Source organism: Phocoena sinus, chromosome 6 (assembly GCF_008692025.1).
Source record: "Phocoena sinus isolate mPhoSin1 chromosome 6, mPhoSin1.pri, whole genome shotgun sequence".
NCBI classification, from domain to species: Eukaryota; Metazoa; Chordata; class Mammalia; order Artiodactyla; family Phocoenidae; genus Phocoena; species Phocoena sinus.
Window position 1 is genome coordinate 23,416,741 of NC_045768.1, and position 24,015 is coordinate 23,440,755.

General features: G+C 43.8%; 1 protein-coding gene and 1 pseudogene across 9 annotated transcripts in view; both read right to left on the bottom strand.

The window, feature by feature from the left end:
- PALM2AKAP2 (PALM2 and AKAP2 fusion) overlaps window positions 1-24,015 on the bottom strand; it is a 496,857-nt gene that overhangs the window by 87,363 nt on the left and 385,479 nt on the right. The window lies entirely within an intron of this gene.
- On the bottom strand, window positions 19,850-19,950 carry LOC116756244 (annotated as a pseudogene).

Genomic DNA, 24,015 nt, shown 5'->3' on the forward strand with positions numbered 1-24,015 from the left:
AAAAAAAAGAATGGGGACAGTTTAAAAAATATATATCAGAAAGAAGCTTAAATATTACCAGTGGCCTGTGGTTTCTGAGTGGTGAGATTCTATTTGAACTTTATTTTCTTTTTATTGTTTTTATACTTTGTGTATCTACAGTTTTTATAGTAGTATTTTCATAACCAGGAAAAATAAATATTATAGGTAAATTATACACTTATATGAATCATATACACATCTGATTCAGTCTTCAAACACTTTTATGTAGTGCTAGCTCAATACTTCATGTCAGAGGAATTTGAAGATAAGGTGTCTAAGCCCTAAACAGATTAAATCCTGTTCACAGCAGCAATTTTACACTGGTAAATTTCACAACATATTTGAAATTACTTTCCACTCAAATCTCAGAAGAGCAGGGGCAGACTACAGGACTGGTGTATGAAAACAGTGGCACTCCAAGCATCAGCTAGAGTTTTCTCAAGATTGTCAAACTGACAGCAAAAATAACTGTCCCCGCATGAAAGAGCATATCCTTCTAATTCGTCTCTTATATTAACGTCTTTTACCTTAAAACCTTATTAGAATGTGTGTGTATATAATTCTTTTCTAAACCATTGGAGTCAGTTGCAAATGTAAGGCTCATTATTCCTAATACTTCAATGTACATTTCCTAAAAATAAGGACCTTTTTTTACCTAGCCACAGTACAGCCTCCAAATCACGCAATTAACATTGACAGAATCCCACCATCTAAACTACAGACCCCATTCAAATTTCAACGGTTATCCCAATGATGTTCTTATCAAAAAATGGTTCAATCCAGGGTCCCATGTGGCATCTATTCTCACGTCTCTTTAGTCTCCTTCAATTTGGGGCACTTTCTTGGTCTTTCATAATCTCGATGCTTTAAAAAATTACAAACCAGTTGGTCTGCTGAATGCTCTTCCATTTGGGGCTATCTGATATTTTCTCATGATGAGATCCAAGTTACAAGTTTTTGTAGGAATATCACAGAAGTGATGCTGTGTTTTTCTCTTGCTCATCTCATCAGATGGTGATCAACGTCAATTTGTCCAATTACTGATGGTGGTAGTTTTTAATTTCAGACTAGGGTGGTGTCTGCCAGGTTCCTCCACTGCAAATTTACTCTGTTCCCTCGGCAATTAATATGTATTTTGTGGAGAGATACGTGAAGCTATATAAACATCCTGACGGAACAAAAGAACAGTTAAAAGTTTATGCCAAGTAGCAATCAAGTCAGCCTTTAGAAAATAACTAACACATCTTCATAATATATTTGCTAGTTACATTTAAGAAATATAGTACACCCCAAATTTTTTTCAGAACCTGCACAGAGAAAAGACTTTTGGGTAGAATCTTCCATATAGAAGTGATGACGTTGGATGTAAACCCGAGTCCCTGGAGAAACTGAAAACTTAGTATCATTTGCCCTCTAGTTACATCCTTAGAGCTGGCATCTAAAATACATTCTTTTCTTTTTATAATTTTATTGAAGTATAGTTGATTTACAATGTTGTGTTAATTTCTGCTGTACCGCAAAGTAACTCAGTTATACAGCCAGTTATATCAGCCCAGGCAAATACATTCTTTTTCATATTCTTTTCCATTATGGTTTATCACAGGATATTGAATATAGTTCCCTGTGCTATACAGTAGGACTTTGTTGTTTATCCATCCTATACATACTAGTTTTCATCTGCTAATCCCAAACTCCCAATCCTTCCCTCCCCCACCTGCCTCCCCCTTGGCAACCACAAGTCTGTTCTCAACATCTGTGAGTCTGTTTCGTAGATATGTTCATTTGTGTCATATTTTAGATTCCACACTAAGTGATATCACATGGTATTTGTCTTTCTGACTTAGTTTGCTTGGATTCCACATATAAGTGATATCATATGATATTTGTTTTTCTCTTTCTGACTTACTTCACTTAGTATGATAATCTCTAGGTCCATCCATGTAGCTGCAAATGGCATTATTTCATTCTTTTTTATGGCTGAGTAATATTCCATTGTATATCTCTACCACATCTTCTTTATTAAAATACATTCTTGACTCATCTGAACTTTCTTGTTTATTCTTTTAATAAAAGTCTTGTAACTGAGATAAAACAACATACTAGGCTAACCATGGCCCAAGTCTGTGGATCACAAAAACAGGTCCTTGTAGAACATCCTATAAAAGCATGTCGGCTGTGGCAATTCTCAGGTCAGGTCATGAGGCTTGCTTCAAATGTCCCAGTTGAGAAGTTTCCAGGAACTCCCATGGAAGAACAACCCTTAGTCTTTTTACTACAGCATTTTTTCCCCCAAAGCTTTGTGTCAATCTGAAAACACAAGGCCAACGATGACACATTCTTGCTTAGAACAGGGAATCTGTCCTTCAGATGGACTTGCAGATAGAAGCTTCAGGGCTTTACAAAAAGGCTCAGTCTGTGCTTGAAAATCTATGATGAGGTTATTCCAAGAGTAATGCAGAAAACAATTATAATTTTCCTTTCTTGTACCTGGCAAGCACAGTTGTAGAAACCTTTCCTAAGGCAATAATTAACTGTTTGGATTTGTTGCTGCGTGAATTCTTAGGCCTAAAAATAAACAGTGATGTATTTCTACTCTTCCTCATTGTCTCAGATTTCCATTTTTTTAATAATATGTTCTCTTTAGAGAATCACATTGAAGTTGACATACAAAGTTAAGTAAGGAAGGAAAGAGGAATGTCAGCTGGGTGAGCCCAAGAAATAGGGTCATTTGGGGTGTCGACCAAGGTGGAACTGGGGCCGAACTCAAGAGACAGGGGAAATGAATTGAGTAGCCCACAAAGTGAGAGCAAGGTACAGGGAAGAAAGTCATTTAATTAGAGAGTAGTCTCTAAAAGCTGGCTGCTCTCTGCAGTGGGTTATCTGGGCAGGCTGAGTGCCTTTGTAGGACAGGCATCATATGGATAGATTATGCCTCCTGGTGGTCCATATACTTCCAGAGCGTTTATGCTATATAAACACTGCTCCCCTAAACAAGACATGACTCCTGCACGTAAGGATGCCTGTGTCCTAACTACCAATCTCTCGCAACCAACGTCTTCCCCATCCCTTCCTTCAAACCCTTAGTGCCATTCTCAGAACAGGGAGGACGCAGGACAAATCATTTCTCTCAGGTCCACCTTCAGTTTTTCTTCCTTTTCCACAACTGACACCAGAGGCAAATTCTATCATCTACATGATTCTAGGAAGATCCAAGGTTAGCAGCAGGCAGTTTCTGGAGACCTCTGATCAATCAGGGACCGCCCCATTCTGCTTGGCCACCTGCCAGGCAAGCCGTGGAGCTGGTCCAGAGTGAGTCCATCATCCCATCCATCCCAGCATGGCTGCAGGGTATTTTGAGAGGCTACTTTTACCCTCATGATTCAAGCTCAGCATTCCTCCATCCTTCACACACAGGCAGAAAGTGCTATGTTGCAATGAGCCCCGCGTTAGCGCTGGCAACCTGGTCCATGGCTGGACATCCCATCCTGTTTCTCCTACATGCTACCCAGGCTGGTGGATTACTATTTATGAGAAGCAAGAATTCACTTGGTAAATTCTCAGAGCATAAGCTAAGTGCCAGATCTTCAAAGGCTGCAGTGGAATCCTGCCCTTACAGAGGAGAAAAAGACAAAAGGAGGAAGCCTGGGAAGGGAGCCAAGGAGGGGTCACATGAAAGGTCAGGTCTTCCTTGTTATCCCGGCCACTGCCCTCAAAAGCCCTCACTGGCCTTGGACCACTGCAAGCTCCTCCAAATCCATTCTCTAGTGGCCACCCGGGAAATCTAACTGAATGATAAAACTTTTTAAAAAGTTTGAATGTTACTACCTTAGATCTGCTTTCTTCATAGGGCATCTAAATGCACGGTACCTGATCCTTTCATATTTCATTACTAACAATCACCGCCACACTGGAGGTGGTGGAATTTATTCTTCCAACTTCCCCATTTCTTCTCTTTCCTGTTTTTACCTAGACTGCAAGACTACTAAGTTGCCTGGTAATAAAACTATGTAGACAAGTAAAACATGACATAACATCTGCAGTTTTAATGAAACAAGATAAATCTTGAAAATGTGTGCAGAGTGGTTACCACCAGGCATCTGAAGTTGTTGAGTGAGTTAAGTTTTACATGAATGTCAGCTTCCTTTTCCTTAATCGTTCAAAAGACAACAAATAAAAAGGCTTAGCCTGTCACTTTGGGGAGTAGAAAACTGGATTGAAGCCTATGGAAAGTGATGAAGATTTAGGATTTTCTCATTATTTTCTTCTATTTCTTTCTCCCCTCTCCCCCCACCTCTGCCCATGTCAGTGGTTTGTTTTATAGCGAAACATGGTTAAATTTCTTTTACCAACAAGCTTAAGTAGCACATTTCCCTGGATGTAGTGTTATACAGGTTCAGAGAAAATCTGAGAAGAAAAAATTCAAAAATCCAATAAAATGAAATAATAATATGAACTAAAAATAACTCACCCCTCAACTGTTTCCTTAACGCTCAATGTCTGCACTATCTATGAATATATAATGCCGAGAAAAACCATAAATAACCAAATTTTTTACTTAGAATGACCTTATAAATCTTGTATATTTATAAACTAGTCATATAAAGCCCAAGACAAAACATTTAGGTAATTACACAGTGACGTCCAGAACACAGGAATCCCCAAAATCATCCTCAGGTTCTTAGAACTCAATACTATTACTTCAGTCTAGGTGAATTTTATAGAGTTTTAGCCAAAATTTATCTGAAGAGAAACTATAACAGTGCTAAAAATCCTGAAAGGATATCCATTTTCTATGCATTAGTGAGGCAGGGCAGTTACTGTGCAGAAAAGTTTCTAACCTAAAAATAACTGATCTTCGGGGGCTTCCCTGGTGGCGCAGCGGTTGAGAATCTGCCTGCCAATGCAGGGGACACGGGTTCGAGTCCTGGTCTGGGAAGATCCCACATGCCGTGGAGCAACTGGGCCCGTGAGCCACAACTACTGAGCCTGCGCGTCTGGAGCTTGTGCTCTGCAACAAGAGAGGCCGCGACAGTGAGAGGCCCGCGCACCGCGATGAACAGCGGCCCCCGCTTGCCACAGCTAGAGAAAGCCCTCGCACAGAAACGAAGACCCAACACAGCCAAAAATAAATAAAATTTAAAAATAAAAAATAAAGAAAAGAAAAATAACTAATCTTCAATGAAAGAAAACCGGAGGGAGGGGTTACAGAGGACCTGTCCCCAAGAGCAATGGAAGAAAGTTAACTGAGCCATGAACCATCAAAGACATCAAAAGAATGATCACATCCTGAAGGGCCATGGGGGGAGGGCGGGCACTCAAGTAAGAAGCTTTCCAAAGTCAGAGATCACCTGTAAAAAAATTTAAGAAAACGCAGAGCCATTTTGGTCTTCCCTGTTTCCTTGAAAAAAGAAAACAGACATTTGGGACCTCACTATAATATCCATAAAAATTCTACTGTATCCCCTATTATGACGTGAACAGTTACTATTTACTGAGCATCTATCAGACTCTTTATATTTTAGGTTAAACTATACAACATTCCCAATACTTGACCATCTTAATCTATAAACACGGTGATTTCAGATGGATTCTACCTAATTCATTACCTCTAATTTCTAATTCTAACTTTGCAAGATGGGAATTATTATTCCCATTTGCAGATGAAGAAATAGATATAAGTAAGAAGCGTCACATGCCCCGAGGTCATACAAGTACCAGGAAGCACCAAGTTCTCACCCCAAGTCTCACAGACCCCAAAGCCAAGGGTCAGGAGTCTTTCTTTCAAGAGTACAGCTCAGGGCTTCCCTGGTGGCGCAGTGGTTGAGAGTCCACCTGCCGATGCAGGGGACACGGGTTCGTGCCCCGGTCCGGGAAGATCCCACAGGCCGCGGAGCGGCTGGGCCCGTGAGCCATGGCCGCTGAGCCTGCGCGTCCGGAGCCTGTGCTCCACAACGGGAGAGGCCACAGCAGTGAGAGGCCCGCGTATCGCAAAAAAAAAAAACAAACAGTACAGCTCAGAGTCATCTGGGGTAGTTCAGGCAGCTAGCAGCTAAAGGTGTATTTAGTGGAATACAGAGCTTTAATAACCACAGGTAGTCTATAAAGTTTTTGAAATATATTTTATACCACTTGCCAGCTTATGTATCACCTTGACCAAATTACTTAATGGCACTTGTCTTAGTCTTCTGATATGTAAAAATGAGGACTGAACTAGAGGATTGATTAGCTCCTTTTTCATTTCTTTGAATTTGAATAATAATCACAAATATAATACATTTTTAGTTTTTTTAAAAATGATTTAAAAAAAAATTATCATCACTCTTTGGAAGCTACCCAACCAACACAGGGAAGTTTAAAGTAGAAGGAGAAAGTCTTTCTAGACTTTCCTTTCTCCTCTGACTTTGGTGGTCTGTATCCACCTGGAATTTTACCAGATCTAAGGGTGGGACTCTAAGCCACTCCCTTAGCCTCTCTGAGACTCAGTTTCTTGGTGTGCAATATGGGATAGGGTGAAGTCAGCTCAGCCTCCTTTCAGGAGAAGATGAATGTATTAGCGTCGATGAAAGGGTTTCCACAATGGGTTGTGTTGCAAGGTTTGAGTAAGGCTTTGCTGGGAGTCATGATCACATGCTTCCCTCCCTGGAATTTGCCAGGATACCCACCAGGGGGGAATGCCTGCCAACCCTCTTCCTCCCCAGGGTCTCCCCATTCGTGACCAAGCAGCGTCCCTCAGTGAGTCAGGACAATAAAGGTTGGGCATCCCTGAGCTAATCAGATAACATTAGGAAAATGGAAATAGCCACCAGATATGATTCAACCAGAATAAAAATACTTATAAGACCATCTCTGAATCATGTTCCCATCACTCCTGATAAATCAGACCAGGCGGAAACCAGTGAGTGTGAGGGGCCTCTGGGAGTCACTTAACTGCAGTTCTAGCTCTGCCTCACTTGTCTCCCCAAAGACACAGGTTCTGGAAAGCCGATGGACCATCTGGAAGCTGTCATTTCCTCAGTGCCTCCCAGTCATCCTATGGCTTTTGAGTTAAGTCAGTAAGAAAACTCACGCGTGTCATTTAATTTTGGAGCCGACAGAGACCCACCCACAGGATCATCTGGTAACTTACGACCCAAGAACATACTTGATGAAAACAGCTGAAGATTCTGTGCCAGGAATACTAAAGGGTTGAAATCGACCATGTTAATGAGCCACAAGAAAGATAAGCAGTGGAGAGTGCCATACAGAGTGAAGTAAGTCAGAAAGAGAAATGCAAATATTGTATAATAATGCATATATGTGGAATCTAGAAAAATGGTATAGATGATCTTACTTGCAAAGCAGCAATGAAGACACAGATGTAGAGAACAAATATATGGATACCAAGGGGGAGAGGGGTAGGGTGGGAGGAATGGACAACTGATGGGAACATGCTGGGAATACAGAACAGGGAGCTCTACCTAATGCACTGTTGTAACCTAACAGGAAGGAAGTCCAAAAGGGAAGAGATATCTGTGTGTGTGTGGCTGATTCCTTTTGCTGTGCAGTGGAGGCTAACACAACATTGTAAAGCAACCATACTCCAATAAAAATTAATAAATAAATAAATTTTAAAAAAGAAAAGAAAGATAGGCAGTGGACTTAACATACTAAAAATGCACCTGTCTCACAATCAAGGGATATTTTTCTTCTGTTCCTGGGACAAACAAATGTTTTAAAGTCAACTAAGAGGCAAACACAAATAATAATTAATATCCGTAGTTTTCAAAACACTTTTACATGGCAACTTACTTGATCCTGAATGGTCGAGGAAGGGAAATTTACATTTATTAAAAATATATTATTGAGCGCTTCCCTGGTGATGCAGTGGTTAAGAATCCACCCACAATGCAGGGGACACGGGTTCGAGCCCTGGTCCGGGAAGATCCCACATGCCGCGGAGCAACTAAGCCCATGCGCCACAACTACTAAGCCTGCGTTCTAGAGCCCGCAAGCCACAGCTACTGAGCCTACGTGCCACAACTACTGAAGCCCACGCGCCTAGAGCCCGTGCTCCACAACAAGAGAAGCCACCACAATGAGAAGCCCGCACACCGCAATGAAGAGTAGCCCCCGCTGGCTGCAACTAGAAAAAGCCCGTGTGCAGCAACGAAGACCCAATGCAGCCAAAAATAAATAAATTAATTATTATTATTAATTATTTATTTTTTAAAATATATATATTATTGAAAATACACCAGCCACTCTGGATCGGTTACTGCACGGCAACAACTAATCATAGGTATTATTAGCCCATTTTGCAGTTTACAAAACCAAGGCTTTGGGAGGTAGAATAACTTGATCAAGTCGTTCTGGACTCCCCAATTCTACAGGATTCTTTCCCTACAACCTAGCCCTTTGATTTGATGAGTCTGTGGATTACTTGATGGCTTTCGAAAATATAACATTTTGCAAATTAGGTAGAGCTGACCCTGAAAAATGTCAACTTCCTTCCTACATTATGCTCTTGCTTCCGTACTGTAAGATCCCTCCTTGGTGGGCAGTTCTACACTCTGCCAACCACGGGCTAATTATTTCTGGTACCCAGAAGTGAGAAAACCAAGAGAGGAGTTACTCTCCATCACTGGAGAGCTCCCCAGACCCACCACTGGAGCAGATGGAGTGGGGGGTTCCCATATCACTTCACTATTAGTGTCAAGTGAGACTAAACCCACAACATCCCTCAGTAACTTAACTGCACCACCACCTAAAACCCTTATTTTCACGCTACTCAGCTGCCCTCTTTAAAGGGGGCTGGACCGAAGTCTGATCAGGAAAACAGGAAAAGAACAAAAAGAGTCAAGTGAAGTCTGCGGGAGACTTTGTCCTATTTAACCAACCCGTCATGAAAGTTTATTTGAGTAAAATGTACAACCCCAAAGGATTACACACATTCCATGAAATACCATCTGCCCCAAGTTCTGCTGATACTCAAAACTGTGGTATTACAGGAAAAAAAAAAAAAAAAGTTTGGAACATAAACAAATATGAATCTAAACCCAATCTGGGAAACTCTCACTTGCTAAATCCTCCCTTGCTAAAAGCCGCAGAAGTATTTCAACCACCGCTACCTTATCATTCTCCAGAGATTTTGGCAAAAAGAAAAGTCTCCAAATTTAAATAGAGAAAAGAAATCTCCAAGTTTGGTTTTCACTTTTGATGACAAATAGACAAATATATTTAAAGGCACCACAGCATTCCTTTACCCACCCCAGCAGACTAAGTAATTGGCACCATAAATACTTGATCAGAAAAGCTGATTGAAAGATACCACCAGAATAATAGGGAAGGTGTAAAAAGAACTCCAAGAGGAGTGGAAGAAGCCTGGGCACCTTGAGTTAATCTAAGCAAAGCTCCCTAATCTACAAACTAAAGGACAAACCATTCAGCTTTCACCAGCATTTGGGGGAAAACCGTCGTTAATGCTAGTAAAAAATACAAAGCGGTATGGCAAAGAAAGTTGAGAACTTGATATTTTTTCTCTCTCACAATATTAGCTTACAGCTTAGCAACAGCTAGGGTGGAAGAGGAGGTTCCTGTTTGCACTCGCTCCTCTCAAATGCCTTTATTATTTTTTTTATTTTTATTTTTTTAGAGAGAAACCTACTGTTGGGGCAAGGGAGACTCAGACTTTTTTTCTCCTGGGTAATAATGGATTCAATTGCCTTGAAGTCGGTGGACTCCTGGGTTGGAAATACCAAGCAGACAAACAGGAATAGAATAAAGTAATGCACCAGCCAGATGATGTGCCTTAGACCTACATTCTAGAATGCCTTAGGGCACCCTTGAAGAGAAAAATATTTCATTCAGTGAAACTGTCAATTTAATTTTTTAAAGTTTTCTTAAGCATTACTAGAAAAAATGAGAGCATTTCCATCTTTGAGATTAAAATAATCTAAATATGAAATTTTTAATTGAGAGAACAGCCACTTAGGCAATGTTATCAGACCTATGTTACCAAGAGATGGAACCCGGCCTCCCCCTCTCTCTAAGGGGCCCAGAGTTAGGGAAAGCTAACTCCCTCGCCAGTTAGATAAAGGTTATCTACTAACGGTCATTCCCTTCCTCATTTTATATCCTCCCATGGATAAGAAAGCCAGGCCATATTCACTTTTATTATCAATTATCTGATAAAAACAGTTTATTCTTACTGAATAATCTGAGAATCTCCAAAATCGATTACCATGCAAACTACCATAATCTTAAAGGGAGATGAAGAGGAAAGAAAGAATAGGAACCACAAATATTTGCGAAATTGTGGCAAATGCAGATACCAATGTTTACAGTCAGATTAAGAGAACAAGAACAATATATTAAAAAGAACTGACTGGCATTTAGTGGCTAATCGGTTGCTTCCTCTATATGTTAGTCTTGAATGCTAACCACATGCCAGGCTCTCTGTTAAACTCTTTATCAATGTTTTCTCATTTAAACCTCTCAACAACTCTATGGGGAAAGTACTATTACCCCCATTCTACAGACTGAAGGAAACTGAAGCTTAGAAAGATTCAATAATTCCCCCAAAGTGACATGGATACTAAAGACAAAGCCAGGATTGGGGCTTGGGCTACCTACCTCTGGAATCCACACTATAGAGTGTACTCTCTCTAAGCCATGCATTTTGCAAATCCACATCCTCTTGTGACATGTCCTGACAGATGTCTCAGAATATACGATGATTTACTGTGATTTAGTTTTTCCTGTATTAGTACCTTGGCACTTGCTAGAGAAGTGAACTCCTTGAAAGTAGGGACTGGGGAATTCTTTTGATCTCCGGAGGACTTCACAGATGGCTCATGCCTCTCAACAACAAGGGTGGGACAAATGGTGGAAGCAGCCCAAGTGTCCATCGATGGATGATGGACAAACAAAATATGGTATAGACATATTCTGGAATATAATTCACCAATATTAAAAAGGATGGAAACTCTAACAGCTGCTAAAACACGGGGGAACCTTGAGGACATTACGCCAGTCACAAAAGGAGGGCTACTATGTAATTCCACTTAGATGAGTTACCTAGAGTAGCCAAACTAACAGAGACCAGAAGTAGACGGTGGTTACCAGGGGCTAGAAGGGGAGAGGGGAAGGGCGAGTTGGTATTTAATGGGTAAAGCGTTTCAATTTTACAAGATGAAAAGTTTCGTGGACGGATGCATGGTGATGGTATCACAACAATGTGAATGTACTTAACGTGACTGAAAATGGTCCAGATGGTCAATTTTATGTTATGTGTATTTTACCACAATTAAAATGACAAACAAGCAAGCAAGTGGAAGAACTAGCAGTGCCATCACAGAACTGCCCCGGCATGCCTCTCAGGGCCGGCAGGCAGAAGGGACCCCGCTGTCATGGGTGTCAGGGAGCTGGCCCTCTGCCTGGAAGTCACCCTGCTGGGGTGACACCAAAGCCCACAGAGGGGAAGAGCCATCCAGGGCTGCCCCCACTGTGTTTCCACGGCCTCGCAACCCCCAGGTCACTCTCATGCCCTTTCTGACAGCCGGGGAAGCATGAGAAGACAGCAAACTCTAAGAAAGTGTGTCTTTGAGACCTCGACAGGCACCTCTTCCTGTTTCAGAGCTTGGGGCCCTGCAGGGCCCAGATATGCAGTGCCCTGGATGCTGGAAGACAAGTCCAGGCATCCATCATTTCCCTTATCATGGAGCTACAGTGGGGGGAAAAAAAAAGCGAGGAGAGGTAGTTTCCACCTTGGAAATATGACAAACCAGAATTAATTTGCAAAGGAAACAATACTGAGAAATGTGACAACTCGGGATTCCTTTGATGACAGAGGTGTGGTAATTATGGAGCTGCCCTCATCCCAGGGCCAGAGAGCAGCCTAGACAGTAGGAGAACACAGCTCAACACATGTTCTCCTCTTCGAATCAGTCCTGTGGGCTCCAAAGAGGGTACCATGAACCACACAGGCCCATCTTGCTGAGTGTTCTTCAAGGGAATGGACCAGCTGGACCTCAAGCACTTTCTGAGGCCACTTTACCATCGGGTGTTCGGGGCCCACTGTCTTCAAGACCAAGGATGGGCTCAGAGGTCAGACAAGACCAGCGCTTCCCTTGAAGGAAGTGAACACACCCACCACTGGAGGATTCAAATCTACTGCTCTCCTTTAGCTTTCAAAAGATAGTTTTTCATGAACTTTTTTTTTTTTTTGATGGTGATGTTTGTTTTCTATTTCTGTCATTTGGATTTATCTTTTGACTGTTTTTAGTAAAAGTCAAAATTGGTACCAATGAAATAAAATTTCTGTGTGGATGACTCTGCTTTATCGTGGTAAAATATACAAACATAAAATTCAGCATTTTAACCATTTTCAAGTGTACAGTTCAGGGGCATTAAGTATACTCACATTGTTCTGCTACCATCACCACCACCCATCCAGAGAACTCTTTTCATTTTGCAAAACTGAAACTGTACCCATTTAACACTAACTCTCCATTCCTCCCTCCCCCCAGCCCCTGGCAACCACCACTCTAGTCCATGAATATTTCTGAGATCTTAATGAATGTCTTCTCCTTTTACGTTCTCTCCTCCTTCCTCCCCCTTAGGCAGGCAGGCAGCCAGCAGGATGCTTGCTTTGGAGATCTGGTGTCAAGGTTCTTCCTAGCTTTTGTAAAAATCTAAGCTATAGACAAGATCATGCAAGGCATTCTAGAAAGCACCCTTCCATCTTCTACCTCTGGGTGTTTTGCTCTGTTCCCTGGAAGCTCCCAGTAGAGCTGGCAAGACTTCAGAGAGGAAAGGCTCCAGGTTCCCAGACTTGCCAAGGATTCCCGGGCTCTACCCCATGCCTGTGTGGAACAGCCGAGAGCCCCAAACTTGCCCATGTGGACAGAAACAGTCAAAGCAATATAGACACGTGACTGGAAATCACAACTAAAACCGGTGTCGGGAGGTGTCTAGATGGCCCTTTTCCTAAAACCTTAGACCTTGGATACAATCATAAGGTGGGCGTTTTCCCAAGATAACTGAGGTTAAATTTTCTATTAGCCGGACAGACTGAAGGCTTGGAGACAAAATTAAGTTAATTTACATAAGTTATGAAATGCTATGTTTTTTTCAAGCCTTTGCTTGTGGACTGAGATCCATACCCTCAACTGCAGTAGAAGACGGCAAGTTTAGTTTGTCTTAAGTACAAAGAAGGCAGAATAAGTTTGGTAAAGATTAAGAGACTGTGTATAAAAGCCAGACTACAAGGATTCAAATTCTGACTGTGCTACTAGATACATGCCCTTGTCTTAAACCACTGTGCTCACTTTCTTCATCTGTAACAAAAATTTCTAATGCTGGTATCTTCCCAACAGGAGGACGTTACGAGGGTTAAAGATGGCAATATAGGGCTTCCCTGGTGGCGCAGTGGTTGAGAGTCTGCCTGCCGATGCAGGGGACACGGGTTCGTGCCCCGGTCTGGGAAGATCCCACATGCCGCGGAGCGGCTGGGCCCGTGAGCCATGGCCGCTGATTCTGCGCATCCGGAGCCTGTGCTCCACAACGGGAGAGGCCGCAACAGTGAGTGGCCTGCGTACCAAAAAAAAAAAAAAGAAAGAAAGAAAGAAAGATGGTGATTCATATGTGGCAGGCACTTGGAAGAGGGTCTGATTTTCAATGAAGATTCATTATCAGAAGCATCTTAAATCCCCTTTAATCTCCCAGTATCTGCACTTATGGAAGATTCAACTCACTGAAGAAATATGAAAATCTGAGCTTTTTCAAAGTTACGCTCTTTTGAAAGAAGCTTCATCCCAATTTGTGTATGAAAATGGGCCCATGTTAAAGGTTCAAGGTTTTATTCAATTGTACACATAGTGAATTATTTCCTCTGTTCATGTAAACTCTGTCCTTGGTTTGGACCCATTCTTCAAAAAGCCCCAGTAATTGTTACTCTGTATGTGTCCAAGGATTTGCAGTAGGTAATTGTGTAATGATTCTTACTAGCATTCTTCGAGGACAATTTTGAAAGGCATAATTTGTGGCCCAAAGAATTTAGTGGATCTTCCAAACGATGGCATACATTATCAAGCCCAAGAGGACCCTTGAGGCATTCATGAGATGTGACAACACACTTAGAGGGTGTGGGCTGAAGACAGGAGGGGTACCTCGGGGGACAAAGTCCTCTAAGGTTTTCTTCCTCTCATTTATTTATTTATTTATTTATTTATTTTGGCCGCAATGCACAGCATGTGGGATCTTAGTTCCCCCACCAGGGATTGAATCTGCACCCCCTGCAGTGGGAGTACAGAGTTTTAACCACTGGACCACCAGGAAAGTCCTCTTCCTCTCATTTATACACCTTTAGGACTCATATTAAAGACAAAATTGTTTCTAATACTGATTTCCCAATTATTTTCTCCAAACAATGACTAGGAATCAGTTACCAGATGTCAAATCTCCCCCTTTTTGTGACATAACCAATAACCCTCCATAGCAATTGATCTCCTGTTCTCTGATTTCCACTACTCCCCAGAACTCCCCATTTCCCAATTTAAATCCCTCTGGAGTAGATCAGCTGGTCTGCTGGAAAAACACAGGCTTCCCAGTGCTGGGAAGATTCATTCCACTCTGGCCAGAAGCCCAGCACTCCAGCTTCATCTGCCCCGGCCTCTGGTTCCAAATGCTGGAGCTGGACGTTCTGTGTAGCCTGCCGTCACTCCCCAAGGCGTCCCCTTTCATTTGCAAAGGATCACGGGAGTTATGAAAAGAAGGCACACAGAAGTTGCGAAGAGATTTTCTTCTCCTTGGGATGCCTCGGTGATAAATCTAAAACTTGTTGAGAACAATCTACTTCAATGACAATGTTCATTTAAAAGTATAGGAAAATGATCGTTATAATATCGACAGTGAAAGAAAGCTGGAAAACACACTAGAACCAAGAAAGAATTCTGTTTTCCAACTCTAGAGCTCGAGAAAAAGCAAGTTTTAATCAGAGTAGAACAAGAAAGTAGGTAGAGGTGTTTGTAGCCATTCTGAAGGAGATAAATGCCAAGCGTTCTTTATCGGATAGAATTTCAGTTCAAAACTTTCCCCTCCCTTAATATACACTGGGCATCCTGGTTTCACTTCCCAGTCGTGATTCAGGTTGATTTTCAGCTCACAAACGGAAGACAGAGAGAAAAGGAGGGAGGGAGGCAGAGGGGATGGAGGGGAGAGAGTTCCAGACGTTCTGGGCCAGAACCTAGAGAGAGAAGGGGCAGGGAGAGAGGAGAGGAGAGGTGTTTGTCAGTGGAGGTGCTGGAATTAGAGGAGCTGAGTGAGAAAAGGGGGAGATGAGTAGATCCCAGGGGCAGGCAGGGAGGCAAGGTGGTAGGAAAGAGGCTTTGCTTCCCTTCACCAGTCTTGCGTTTATTCCCTTTCCTCCCCCAGCCTCCAGGTATCACAGCTGACCCAACACAGCTTGCTTGGAGGCTGAGAAATAGAACAGAGGCCTGGGCAAGTTTGGGGGGTAAAACAAACAAAAGGTACTGTTGCCAGGCAGGACTGGAGGGGGCGGAGTGACCCCCAGTGGGGGGCACTCAGTACACGCTCAGAAACATTTCTGCAACATCCTGGGTACCAGAGCCAGACACTCTCATAACCCTAACGGAAATCTATCATGCTGCAATTTCAGCTCTTTTACTCCTTCCAAGTCCCAGTAAAGAGAATCACATTTGCATAGCAAAATGCAATCAGTATCATCTAAGTGACACTTGCTAGAGAGCTGCAGGCATCGGAAGCTATGGAAACATACCTACAGGATGGGAATTCCAGATATGGACAACTAGATCTGGGTTTCTCAGCATCAGCACTGTGGACATTCAGGGCAAGATAATCCGTTGTTGCGAGGGGAGGGGGACATCCTGTGCATTTTAAGATGCTTAGCTGCATCCTGCTAGATTCTATTCATAGTTGCACCCATCCCCGCTCCCAGATAGACCAGTCCCTCAAGTCAGTCTGCTGATCGCAGTCCTGAGGTTTGGCTAGTTTTCTCGGTGGTAGCTGCCCGACCTTCGCCCTCCAAGTCCGGGGTAGTAGAGCTTCTCACACCATACTGTGCATACAGGTCCCTAGGGATTTTGTCACAAATGCAGATTCCAACTCCGCAGGTCTGGAACGGGGCTCAGGATCCTCTAGTTTCAACAAAGCCCCTGGGTAATGGTGCTGCGAATGCCGCAGGTCCTCAGACCACACTCTGAGCACCAGGGCCCTTTAGCACTGGTTTAGTAACAAGAGGGAAAACTGCTTAAGAAAACTGGCTGGCGTCTGCACAGCTTGGCTGGTCACCTGATAACCTCCCAGTGCCTCAGCATCCTCATTTGAAAAATGGTGGTGATTGCTAGCATTAGGTAAGACATTGAAGATAAAGCAACCAGTTTGGTGTCTGGCGCTCAGGAAATGTTAATTCCCTCCCCTTTTCCTCTTAGCTCCTCCCAGCACCAAGCCTAGAAACCTCAAGGTCAAGCCATCCCTGGGGATTACAGGGAAGTCCCTAGAAGAAAAAACTCAATTCCATTCTGAGTGGTGGCTGGAAAAGGAGGGATTTCTTCCCTTTCCTTTCCTCTAGTTTATACTCTCCCTGTTGCTTACACCGTAACATCTGTCGTCCTCTGGAGGCTGTGAATTGTTTTGGTAATGAAGCATACGATGAAAAGAATATTTTTAAACAATGTACACATTGTGATTTCATGCAAAAGCAATGCCTCCCACTCTCTGGGTCCACCTCCATGCTGCATTTACCACCGATTTCAACTTTTCTCAAAAGGGAAAATGATCTCACACAGGAATAATCGCAAGTGCTGTGGGTTGGATCTCAATTTCCAAAACAGTTTCTTCATATTCCTCCCCAAATGAATGAATTCTACTCATCTGGAATTGTGTACGGGGAGAATCCTTGCTATCCTTTGCGAGGATAAAATGTTCTAATGCAAAAGTACTAATCTGCCAGGCTAAATACAGCCTTGGGATCACACAGCACATGACACGTAGACCCTGATTTTAACATACGTACAGAGAGATCTTTTGAATTCAGGGTTGTGTAGTACTTGATTTTTCTAGAATATTAAGTAAGATGTATTCCTTTGGGAAAATCACTCTCTCACCATCCCCACCCCCCCACGAAAAGTGCTCAACAATGGTGTCTTTCTCCATTTGTAGGCTGTATCAGAAAAAATGTATGTGAGGCATTGCTCCAAACAAAGTAAGTTTCTGCATGATTCCACTGTGCAAATGTCGTCATGAGAATAGAAGCCGAGACAGTCAGCTGCACCGGGAGAGGGGCAGCAAGCCGGCAGTTAATCGCCTACTGGAAAGTGTGGTTTGGCCTTCCTCCACCTACACCCAGGTGCGGGGCTCAGGCGGCCCTGGCAGAGCTCTGCATTTGAGGCTGCTCAGGTTGGGTGGGAAGAAAGGCATCTGAGGGTCGGGGCTTCCCCCAGAGTCTGCAGGGCTGGTCTCTGCTGCAGGAAGCGCTAGCTCAGTCCAAGGCCCACAGGATCATCACAAACACCCTGGGAAAAGCCATGGTGATGGACAGGATGGCCACCTAAGGAACCCCTCTCTCTTCACAGAACTTAGAGTGGTGTGGGTACCAGTTCCACGCACACACTCTTCCTTCTACAGACAAAACACAATAACCCTGGAAGGTCTGGCAAAATTCTCCTCTGAACACCTCACCAACCCAGGGCGCTCTAAGGCCTGTGCGGTAACGTCCAGTCCAGCACCCTTTGACAACCCAGGAAAAACTGCTCTAGCATCACTGTTTATCCTTGCTCTGCACAGTAATAATCCTTTTCAAGGCTTCCTCGCTAAAGCATACGCAGAGCAAGAAAAAACATCCTTAGGTAGTTCAAAGAGAGGTTAATAGCTCTGGACCGCCACTGATATACACTGACTCGATTGCTCGCCAATCACACACAGCAGATAAGGACTCTGGGTGCTCCACAGGGCAGAACGTGCAGGTAGAATTCACGGGCCTGTTGACAGAGCACCAGGATTGCCATCATCACCTGGTCTTGGCATCACCAGCAAAACCAGTTTAAAAGGCAGTATCCAGGCTCCTCCCACATGGGTGATGCTGACAGTCTGTACCATATGGACACTCTATGGACACCGGGGTGATGCATCACATGTCCAGATATGCTGCTCAAGTGAACAGGCAAATTCCCAGGAAACTGGGTCTTCATGCAGGGCTGAGGCCCTTAAACGGAGTACATATACACTGGAGAGTCACTGGCCCTGAGCTGGACAGTTTCCCATGCGGAGACCTTCTGAGGGGGACTTCCCTCCAGCAGACAGTGATCAAAAATAAAACTTCACAGGGGCATCACAAACTGGGTTAGGTGCTACAGTGTTCTGCTTTTTCAGTCATGCTGTTTGTGAATCCCCAACTGCTTTTCCTAACCGACTCACTTCCTTAAACGCACAGGCTCATCCTAACACAGGCGTGGCACCATGAAATTGGTGGCATCCTAACACAGGCGTGGCACCACGAAATTGGTGGCGAGGTCTGGACCAAGGGTGGAGGTCACCTTTGATATGTGTTTGTTAAGAAGACTGATTTGTAGCACTTAAGAATTAACTCAAAATAATGTTTCTGGTGTGCCCACCTCATCTGGCTGCTACGTAAGTCATCCATCCAAGCGGTCAACTCTACTGCCAATCTATGAGAAGTTCAGTGATACGAAAAAAAGCACTGAATTCACTACGCTTCTCAGGCTCTTCTGAAAACCTCTTTTATTTTAACCCTCGTGGCAAATCTTTACGTAATACATTCATCCACGTTCCTGTCTTATGACAGAGTAAACTCATGAAAGCTGGCAAAGAAGCTTGCGGTAGTTCGTGAAGGGGAATCCCAGTGACCCCCATCCTACTGCCAGTCATTGAGTGAGCTTAAAGCCCAGGATTAGGGTCCTGAAAATTTGGGTCCATTTTCCCATTGAGAAGCAATTTCTGACCTACTCGAAGCATCAGGAGAGAGCAAGTAAAGAAGACTGGGAGAAGCCTCGATACAACAGTGCAAGTGTTCAGGGGTAAAGGGGACGAGAAGGATGTCAGCCAGGTTCCCCAAGTCAAAAGGGGGCTGTGGGGTGGGTGTGGAGGTCAGGCCTGGAGAACCTCTGTGCCCAAAGCTTCTGGATCTGATCAGTGTAAAGCATGAACAACTGATGTGCTACACAACTGCTAGAATTTTTTAAAATTAACTTTAGGGCTTCCCTGGTGGCGCAGTGGTTGAGAGTCCACCTGCCGATGTAGGGGGCACGGGTTCGTGCCCCGGTCCGGGAAGATCCCACATGCCACGGAGCGGCTGGGCCCAAGAGCCATGGCCGCTGAGCCTGCGCCTCTGGAGCCTGTGCTCCGCGACGGGAGAGGCCACAACAGTGAGAGGCCCGCGTACCGCAAAAAAAAAAATTAAATTAAATTAACTTTAAAAACTGTTTACTTATTTGCATCTGCCATAAAGATGAAAGAAGATGTTGGTTAATTAAAGAAAACAACCAATTTGGGGAAGAATACATGTTCAAGGTGCTTCCATACCTATCTCATTTAAGTTCTTAAGTAGGTAAGTTTTGGTATCCCCATTTTTTTTTTTTTTATTTATTATTTTTAAAAAGTTTTTATTGGAGTATAGTTGATTTAAAGTGCTGCGTTTCCGCTGTACAGCAAAGTGAATCAGCTATACATATACATATATCCACTTCTTTAGGTTCTTTTCCCATATAGGTCATTGCAGGGTATCGAGTCGAGTTCCCTGTGATATACAGTAGGTCCCTATTAGTTATCTATTTTATATATAGTAGTATGTATAAAAAATATGGAACATTTCATGAATTTGCATGTCATCCTTGCGCAGGGGCCACGCTAATCTTCTCCGTATCCCATTTTTTATAGATGAAGGAACTAAGACTCAGTTTATGTGACATGCTGTAGATCTTATAGAGAATTTGGCCAATGCACTAATGAGTTTGGGCCCTGCCGTGGCTCTGGATAACTGGGGCGTTAGATATAGTATCTGTGTATTTGGCTGTGCTCACCCCATCTGCTCCAATCAAGCAACCAACCGACCACAAAGTCCCTGAAAAGGGGGCTTCAGAGGACAGTGTCACCCCCACCAAGTTCTACAGCTCTCTCCCCTTCCTTGGCATTCACACTATGACTCCCCCAACTCGGACATGTATCCTCCAAGACAAACAGACAAACAAACCCACTTGAGGGAAGCTCCATCATTTCATCCCCATCCCTATCCTCTTCCTGAATAAGGAAACCTTCAGCATTCTACCTCCAAAGGGTACCTTTTCCAGTTGCAGGGCCCATGCAGTCTTTCTGAGACTCCAACCAAGAAAGGAACAAATGCCACTTACATGTTCCTTGATCCTACTCAAACGTGTCCCCCCAAGGCCTGATAGCACTGGTGCTCCTAGATTTGAGAGAGAAGTACCAAAGGGTGGGCTTCCCTGGTGATGCAGTGGTTAAGAGTCCGCCTGCCGATGCAGGGGATACGGGTTCGTGCCCAGGTCTGGGAAGATCCCACATGCCGCGGAGCGGCTGGGCCCGTGAGCCATGGCCGCTGAGCCTGCGCTCCGCAGCGGGAGAGGCCACAACAGTGAGAGGCCCGCGTACCGCAAAAAAAAAAAAAAAAAGTACCAAAGGGAAAAGGAGGTCAATGGGCCCAAGGATGCTCTCAGTCCCTCCGCCCATGCTGTCTGTCCTCTTCTGCACCTCCTCAATCTCTGAATTCACTTCAAAAGGAATAAACAACCTCTGGCTGAACCCTGGAGAAAGCGCATCCTGTTGTACTGTAGGAAGAAGGCAAGGTCTTGATTAACTCGTTTTTCTGGCGCTCATCTTTCAGAGACTGGGGCAAAGAACAGAAATAACATTTATATTGGGATTTTAGTTTTCTCAAAAGCCAGCCTCCAGGGTCTGTACTGGACTAGTTTTGGCGATTACACTTCTACACTTCTAAAAATTATAATTTGTATCTACGCTAACATCACGTGGAAGGACAACAGTACGTTTACCACGGTAAACTCACTAAGGCAAGAAGTAGTCGAGGCGGGGTAGTCATTTATGACATCTTAGAAACAGCTTCATCAACAACAGTTGAAATAAATGTTTCAGACAAGTTTAAATTTCAGTTACTGAAATTATTAGAGCACTCTAGTTCTTAAGTATTCTAATTAAGTCCTACTTAAATCACACAAACATACTCTATAGTTTTCTTTTTGAGCAAAATACAGGTTTGTCCCACTATCTGAAAGTAGACCACTCCTATGAAACCTTTGGTAAGCTGAACTAGCATGAAGCAAAGAGTATTCCCACTTCATGTTACAGCAGGCACTTCAATTTTACCAAAGACTACACTAGTTCGATAACAGCTCTTTCATAGAAGGGAAAATCTTCTTGGGATTTCTTTTGGTTAGCGAAATGTAGATCTTGAGTAAAAGCTAAGTGGTACTAATGTGAACTTTCAGAAAGTGGGGGAAACCTGTAGTGGATTTTCCTGTTACAACAGAGATAATTTCAACTTTTCTATAATAATATCTTCCTGGAAAATGTGTTTGAAGGGCATATGTCCGAAACTTAACAGCAGTCATATATCCTTAGAAAGTGATTATCTAATAAACATATTTCTCTCTCTCTCTCTCTCCCTCCCTCCCTCCCTCCCTCCCTCTCTATCTATCTCCCCTGATGGCTGATGGACGCACTGCTTCCCTCAGGCCCAAGCCACCCTAAGTGCTACTGGATGAGGCTGGTGCTAGTGCAAGGCCCTGAAGCTTAAGTTTTTTTAGCATCACAGCAAATCTGCCTCCGGGTGTCAAGTTTGCACAGTACCAAAAAAATGATGCAATCTTCTAGCAAAACTTACTAACATTGTTGAACCTGATAAGTATATTAATCAATTTGAAATTTCCAATAGCTTACACAGGATGCCTGACCAATCATCTAAGCAAATGGTGACTCCCATGTGTCTCAGGATCAAAGGACAGCCATTCCAGAGGCTAATTCATAACAGATCATACCAGTGCTGAGAAATGTATAAAATTTAAAAATGAAACTGGTTTTCAGAAGTCAATTTTCAACATGCTCCTGTTTTAATCATTAAAATCCCTCAACACAACCCCCGTCCAAATTCAATTGCATTTTTATTTGAAACATTTCCTAATATGTAGAGACTTGTGATGACAACCTTGATAGAAATCTAGGACACGGGTGTTTTAAGAGTCCACCAAATCTATAAAGACAGCAGAATCTAGCCCATAATTATCATAATTAATTAGAAAGTCCAGGGTGTTAACATTTTAGAAGCAACAGTTAGTATGTAATTTCTACATTGAAATGCTGAAACGTTTAGAAATAAAACAACCAGTGGATCATTTTCCCCTCACTTGATAACTAAATTAAGACCACCTCTTCCACTTTATCAGCCAGAGATCCTGAGGCTGGTGAGGCAGAAGGAGCCACTTATGAAAGTGAAATAAATTCTGACAACACTGCCCTGAACTCCGCAGGCAGGAAACTGTTTCAACTGTCATGCCAGAACTATGAGATAATGGGTATTTCAAAATGTTTGTCCCATCTCAAAGCCCAGTCTCACACTAGCATCTTAGCATCCCAGAAAGGAGTTGAAAATGAACTCCACTGCCAGAGAAGCATCTCAACACTTAACTGCCCAGTCTATTAGGTAAGGTATCTGGAGACCCAAGGTATATTACTTTCATTTCTTCTGGCTCATGACTAATTTTATTGGTGCAGCTCAAAATAACTGCAGGGCCTACAAGACCCATGGTGTGCCCCCTCAAAGGAGAAGATGCCCTTTAAGCAAAGAGCCTATATCAAAACTGGAGCGGAGAGCATCGGACAGCCGTTTAGAAGTGCTTTAGGGCAAGTTTCAATTCTTAAAAGGCTTTATGTTTAAAGAAGCAGTGAACTCCTTACTAAATATGCCTCATTTCTAGACCTGTTACTCTGAAATTTTATTGATCAAAGTTGAGGAGGCTGCCAGCAGGAAGAGAGTGTTTAATTAAATTGTGAACATTTCCAGGAAGAAAAGTGTGATGCTTAAATTAACTCTCTTCAATTAGAACAAAGCCAAGGAAACACATCCCCTGGGATTACACTGGTGAGTGGTGGGTTTGTCCTAATTCAGCCTCCAGGTGCCTGTGACGGGTGATAAGACGGAAGACCGCTTCCTCTGAGAAGTTGTTTTCAGACTGAGGGATATACTATGTAGAGACACGTACGTGTGTGTGTGTGTGTGTGTGTGCGTGCTTTTCAAAGGTAAATACGTGGCGGGGGGGGGGGGGGTTACGTGCTGCGCCTAAAACTGCTACAGGGAAGGGCAGACATCTGCCAAACCACTACTGCCCCACGCGGGAAACCGGGTCTGGAGAAATAATCCACCATCTCTCTACACGAGTCACTTCCCTCCCAGACGCCCCCTTCTGCGGATCAGGGAGAGATACCCAATGCTGGCCGTCTCGCATCCGTCCAGGGAAACTCAGAAACCAGCTTGCGGGACCCGCTCCCGCGGGCCCACCCTCCGCCTCCAGCCGCGGCTTCGCCTTCCGCCCTCACCGGCCACTAACCCCACCGCTCCCCAGCCCGCCTCGCCTCCCTCAGCGGGCTCCCGGACAGCCCGCTCTCCCGGACGTCCATTCAGTCCCCTGTTCTCCGCTACGATTCTCTAGAATTTCTCAGGGCCGCCAGTATCTCCTAGCTCCTATCCCGGGAAGCGCGTCGCCTCCACCGCGATTTCAGAACACTTGCCCCAGCGCTCACCACCACGATCCGCGCCCTCGACTCCCCACAGTGTCCCCCACAAAGGGGGACACTGAGTCCTACCCTCCGGCTTTATCCAGGATAAAACACCAGATCCTAATAGCTGGGGTCCCAGCCTCAGGCGGAACTTCCAGGCTCAGCTCGGACCCGGTTCCCCCTCCCTCCGCGCGCAGAAGGGCTGCTCCCTCCTCC